This window comes from Bos taurus, chromosome 27 (genome assembly GCF_002263795.3).
Source record: "Bos taurus isolate L1 Dominette 01449 registration number 42190680 breed Hereford chromosome 27, ARS-UCD2.0, whole genome shotgun sequence".
NCBI classification, from domain to species: domain Eukaryota; kingdom Metazoa; phylum Chordata; class Mammalia; order Artiodactyla; family Bovidae; genus Bos; species Bos taurus.
The window spans coordinates 45,114,671-45,121,445 of NC_037354.1; positions in this window are offsets into that span (position 1 = coordinate 45,114,671).

Genomic DNA, 6,775 nt, shown 5'->3' on the forward strand with positions numbered 1-6,775 from the left:
AGATAAAGCTTTGGCCTTCAGAAAGGTCATAATTTAAAAGGCAAAGAAAAATGCCTGCAACAGATCACACAGGCATGCATGGAGCAGAGGAGAGCCTGAGATCCCCCTGCTACATCCCCAGCCCAGGTGTAATCCCAGCGCTCTGGGACCTGGCTTCTGAACTGCTTCCTCTGCCCACTTATCTCGCCCAGCAGTGCAGTCTTGATTGACACCACATCTCTCAAGTGAAATGGAAACTGTTGCCAAACCCAGGTGCCAAAGGAAAAGCACGTGTCTGGCAGCAGAATGCGTGTTAGATGCCAGTCATCCAGAGGAAGAGTTCCAGCCACAGGGGGAGGCTGGCGTTTTGCAGGAGAAATGTGAAAGAGGCAGGATCCCAGGTTTGCAACGGTCTACAACAGCTGTCAGTGCTCGAGGACCAAATACCACAGTTACCATTGTCCCCCGGAACCGTACAGAAACCAGGTTTGAGCTATGGAAGAATGAGACAAGGATGCTTTGTTTCCAAAGCACTTGCATTTCTTACCTAAAACTACAGGAACTCTTTAGCAAGAACCTCGGCAGTCCAACTCATTTTCAGGTCAGAGATAAAAATAAAATGTTTTGATGTAACAAATAATATGTAGTACACACTGTTCTAAATGTTCACAAACATCAACTTGGTTAACTTCTTAAAAAATTGCATGAGATAGGTCCAATTACTCTCTTATTTTTTAGACCTGGAAATGGAGGCAGAGAGAGGCCCTTAATGTTTCCCATCCCAGAGCGGTAGAGCTCAGAGTGTGATCTTCACCACTGATGCTGCTCAAGTGTGCCTTCACTCTGAGCAAATGGGAGCATGGTAGTTTATTTCTCTGAGCTTCTGCACAGAGCCGGGATAAGCCTTCTTACCTCCCCACATGGTTGTGGAGATTAAAGGAGATAAAATGTAAAGTGTCCAACGGGGTGTTTAACAGATAATAATTACAAAAGATTTCACATCTTACAAGCTCTTATGAGCCAAGCATTGTGATAAGAAGTCTGCACACTCAGTCATGAAAAGAATGAAAACGCCACTTGCAGCAACATGAGTGGATCTACAGACGATCACAGGAGTGAAGTCAGTCAGACAGGAGAAGACAAATACCTAGGCTATGACAGTCGTATCATAGGATATGCTTCCACTTACACGTGGAATTGTAAGAAAACAAACAAAAACCTGAAACAAGTGAACTTATTTCCAAAACAGAAGCAGATTCACAGACATAGAAAATAAATGTATGGTACCAAAGGTCTGCTGCTGCTGCTAAGACGCTTCAGTCGTGTCAGACTCTGTGTGACCCCCTAGACAGCAGCCCACCAGGCTCCTCTGTCCCTCAGATTCTCCAGGCAAGAACACTGGAGTGGGTTGCCAAATCCTATACACACATACACTTTGAAAATTGCCATAATATGCTGCAAAAAAAGCTCAGTGGCTTACAACCACTGAGATGTATTCCCAACACTGTGGGCCTGAGGGCCAGCTATGGTTCTGCTGACTTGGGCGAGGCTTGGCGGGCTGAGCAACTCTGCTCAGGCACTGTGGTCAGTTAGTCTTAGCCCTGAGCTGTGAGTTAAACTCAGATCTACACTACCTATGTTCAATATGAGGTCCAGCTGATGGATCTAGCACTACCTGGGAACCTTATAGGAGATCAGAAGAAAACAAAATAAAGAAAGGTGAGTGCCAAAGAACTGACACTTTCAAATTTGTGGTGCTAAAGAAGACTCTGGAGAGTTCCTGGAACAGCAAGATCAATTCAGTTAATCCTAAAGGAAATCAGCCCTGAATATTCATTGGAAGGACTGATGCTGAAGCTGAAGCCCCAATACTTTGGTCACCTGATGCAAAGAGCCAGCTCATTGGGAAGACCCTGATGCTGGGAAAAATTGAAGGCAAGAGGAGAAGCGGGTGACAGAGGATGAGATGGTTGTATGACATCACTAAGTCAATGGACATGAACTTGGGGGAACTCCAGGAGATAATGAGAGACAGGGAGGCCTAGTGTGCTGCAGTCCATGGGGTCGCAAAGAGTTGGACACGACTTAGTGACTCAACAACAACAAAGGGCACAAAATGGGGCCATAACTTTTAAAGCCTCTGCTTACATCATGTCTGCTAAGATTTCATTAGCCAAAGTGAGTCATGTGACCAAGCCCAACTTCAGTGGGGGCAGGTTCACTTACTCAACTCACATCTGGCTGAGTCCCTGGTCCTCTCCTTAGATCTTGCCAAAGGTGAAGGAGGGATAAATTAGAGGAGTGTGAGATTAGTACACACACACTACTCTGTATAAAATAGGTAATCAACAAAGGCCTACTGTATAGCACAAGGAACTCTACTGCATATAATAACCTAGTCCATGGGGTCGTTGAGAGTCGGACATGACTGAGCGACTTCACTTTCACTTTTCACTTTCATGCATTGGAGAAGGCAATGGCAACCTACTCCAGTGTTCTTGCCTAGAGAATTCCAGGGACTGTGGAGCCTGGTGGGCTGCCGTCTATGGGGTTGCACAGAGTCAGATACAACTGAAGTGACTTAGCAGCAGCAAGAGAAAATAATTTGCATAACTGAATCCTTTTGCTGTATACCTGAAACTAACATGATATTATAAAGCAACTATATTTCAATTTAAAAAAAGAAAAAGGTTTGCTCGTATTATCTCATTAATCCCCAGAAAATCTCATGACATAGATGCTAATATTGTCCATATTTTACACAGGAAGAAATTGAAGATATAATGGTTAAATGCTGTGCTTAAAATCATCGTCTAGGAAGGAGCAAATTCCAGAAGCTAGGACATGCTCATTAAAAGTTTATTCCTTTCTTAATAAGAAAAAGGACTGTAGCTGGCAAATAACCAGGACGGTTCTAGATATTTGAGGTGGATGGGGGATCTTTCTGGCTCTGAAGCCAGAGCCTTGGACTGGCATGTGACCATCTCCCCTGAATCTTAGAACTTAACCTTTGGAAATCCTTGACCAGGTACTACTGGGGGTATGATAGAGCAAGAAGGAAATGGGGACCTCCCAGAATTGCCCCCATGAACCCATGTTTAGAGTTATTACAGGATAAAACAATTCAAGGGCACCTGAAGTCTCACAGGTATCCTTTCTAGGTGAGTTTTACCACCATTAAATATTCATAGCAGGTAATAAATGTGAAATGCCTTATTGAATTGTTAAGTCAAAGCTAAATAAAGTAACTGAATGCTTTAGGCCTTATCTTAAGGTGGAAGGAATTTCTATGCCAAAACATCAGAATATCCCTTTCAAATTAATTTGACCTAAGATACAACAGATATGGTCCTTGGCTACCAGCAAGGGAGAAAATTAAGGTCATTCCAGTTACTTCCTGCTCTGCCCCTTGAATTCTTTGCCTTGGTTAATAAACTTGAGAGTGAATCCCCCATGGTTTGTTACAATCGCTCCCCTTTTCTCCTGATTCACAAAATTTCTGAAGATTCCCAGATGACTCACTGGCTTTGCAGCTCAAAGGCTCAGTCTACTGCAGGGGCCAAACCGGTTCACTCTCCCCAGGTCTGTGTGTTCCCTATGCCCCCTTCTAGCTGGGAGCTGGGCCTCAGCAGAGTCCTGGCCTTCCTCTAGCTCAATCCCTGCCTTACCACGTACTTTCAACATGACTGCCTCTCACCCCATCGGACCTTTCCTTCTACAGTAGCTAACATGCTTTCTCATGGGTAGTTAGAGCAACGCTGGCCCAAACCCACTTATAAGTCAGCCCATTCTGTGTTTCTAGAGCAACAATGTCCAACAGAAATATTAATAAAATGCAAGTCATACATGTAATTTTAAAATTTCTAGTTTTTTGCATTAAAAGAATAAAAAGAAACATAGTATATATTTTACTTAAACCAATATAATCCCAAATATGAATTCAACCTTTCATAAAATTTTTGAAAAATATCATTAATAAGATATTTTACATTCACTCTTTTTGTACCAAGTTTTTGAAATCTTGTATGCATTTTACACTTCCAGCACATCCCAATGTGGATGCTAAATATTTATCAGAAATAGTTGATCTATATGTACAGTTCATAAATGCACAATTAAGAAAAACAGACTGAAAAACATTCAAATTATTCCAAACATATGTAAGTTTTCCAGTAGCTGAATTAAGTATCAGTGTTTAAAGTTAAATTTAAAGTAACTGAAATAAAATTTAAAATTTAGCTTCTTGGGCACATGACATTTTTGTGAATTATTTGCAGTTATGATGTAATTATTCATTTTTTATTGAAGTATAATCAACATAATATTGTGTTAGTTTCAGGTGTACAGCAAAAGTCATTTGGTTATATATGTATAAATATTTTTTCAAATCATTTTCCATTACAGGTTATTCAGTTAAGTTCAGTTCAGTCACTCAATCGTGTCCGACTCTTTGCGACCCCATGAATCGCAGCACGCCAGGCCTCCCTGTCTATCAACAACTCCCGGAGTTCACTCAAACTCACGTCCATCGAGTCAATGATGCCATCCAGCCATCTCATCCTCTGTCGTCCCCTTCTCCTCCTGCCCCCAATCCCTTCCAGCATCAGAGTCTTTTCCAATGAGTCAACTCTTCGCATCAGGTGGCCAAAGTATTGGAGTTTCAGCTTTAGCATCATTCCTTCCAAAGAACACCCAGGGCTGATCTTCTTTAGAATGGACTGTTTGGATCTCCTTGCAGTCCAAGGGACTCTCATGAGTCTTCTCCAACACTACAGTTCAAAAACATCAATTCTTCGGCACTCAGCTTTCTTCACAGTCCAACTCTCACATCCATACATGACCACTGGAAAAACCACAGCCTTGACTAGACGAACCTTTGTTTGTAAAGTAATGTCTCTGCTTTTCAATATGCTATCTAGGTTGGTCAAAACTTTCCTTCCAAGGAGTAAGCGTCTTTTAATTTCATGGTTGCAGTCACCATCTGCAGTGATTTTGGACCCCCCTCCAAAAAAAAGTCTGACACTGTTTCCACTGTTTCCCCATCTATTTGCCATGAAGTGATGGGACTGGATGCCATGATCTTCGTTTTCTGAATGTTGAACTTTAAGCCAACTTTTTCACTCTCCTCTTTCACTTTCATCAAGACGCTTTTGAGTTCCTCTTCACTTTCTGCCATAAGGGTGGTGTCATCTGCATATCTGAGGTTATTGATATTTCTCCCAGAAATCTTGATTCCAACTTGTGCTTCTTCCAGCCCAGCATTTCTCATGATGTACTCCGCGGATAAGTTAAATAAGCATGGTGACAATATACAACTTTGATATACTCCTTTTCCTATTTGGAACCAGTCGTTGTTCCATGTCCAGTTCTAACTGTTGCTTCCTTACCTGCATATAGGTTTCTCAAGAGGCTGGTCAGGTGGTCTGGTATTCCCACCTCTTTCAGAATTTTCCACAGTTTATTGTGATCCACACAGTCAAAAAGCAAACTGGCTGTCTGGGGAGGCCTTACAAATAGCTGTGAAAAGAAGAGAAGCGAAAAGCAAAGGAGAAAAGGAAAGATATAAGCATCTGAACGCAGAGTTCCAAAGAATAGCGAGAAGAGATAAGAAAGCCTTCCTCAGCAATCAATGCAAAGAAATATAGGAAAACAGAATGGGAAAGACTAGAGATCTTTTCAAGAAAATTAGAGATACCAAGGAAACATTTCATGCAAAGATAACAGGTTATTAAAAGATATTAAATATTGTTCCCTGTGCTATACAGTATATCCTTGTTGCTTATCTATTTTGTACAAAGTCCATAAATCTGTTGTCTCATACTCCTAATTTATCCCTCTCACCCATACCAGTCACATTTTAATTGCTCAGTACCCATGTAGGGCATGTGGCTACCATATTGGATAGCAAAGTTTTCAGAGGATTTGAAGTTTTCTTTCATCAGCTATGCAACTTTGAGCTAACTCATGAGGGCATCTTCCATTTCTGTTTCTGTTATACCTCTCTCTGTACTACATCAAAAAAAATCAAATCAGAATCAGGTTTTGTTAGATTTCAGTTGAGTAATAACCAGATCAAGGTACTTAATAAAGATAAATCCAGTGGTGAGGAAGGAGAAGAGAATCCTCTCTAAGAAGAGCGGTTAAGACACAAAGGAAATGAGAGTGGCCATGTTACCAGAAGGGCATCAGGGTTAAATGAAGATCATTGGGTTTTGCTGCCTTTTCAAGAAAAATATTGGAAGATGCAGAATAAATTACAGTTTAAAAAGGAGATACTAAAGCTATGATAAAAAACTGAGATCTTAGGGGGAATCATATATGAAAGTGATGAGAAAGAATGACCAGAAAGAAACTGATTAGTATTAATGATTTCAGAGTGAGACTTGGAATGAGTTTCAGGTGTACAAAGTGGATCAGTTATACATACACATATATCCAGTCTTTTTTAGATTCTTTCCCCATATGGGTAATTAAGGAGTACAGAGTAGAGTTCTCTGTGCTATACAGTAGGTTCTTATTAGTCATCTACTTTATATATAGTAGTGTATATATGGGCTTCTCTGTGGCTCAGTGGTAAAGAGCACTTCAGTCCCTGGGTCAGGGAGATCCCCGGAGGAAGCATGGCAACCCACTCCAGTATTGTTGCTGGGAAAATTCCATGGTCAGAGGAGCCTGTCAGGCTATGGTCCATGGGGTTGCAAAGAGTTGGACATGACACACACTGTGTGTACATATCAACTATATTCCAATAAAAGTTGTTAAAAAAAAAGTGAGAGACACATAAATTCATGAATTC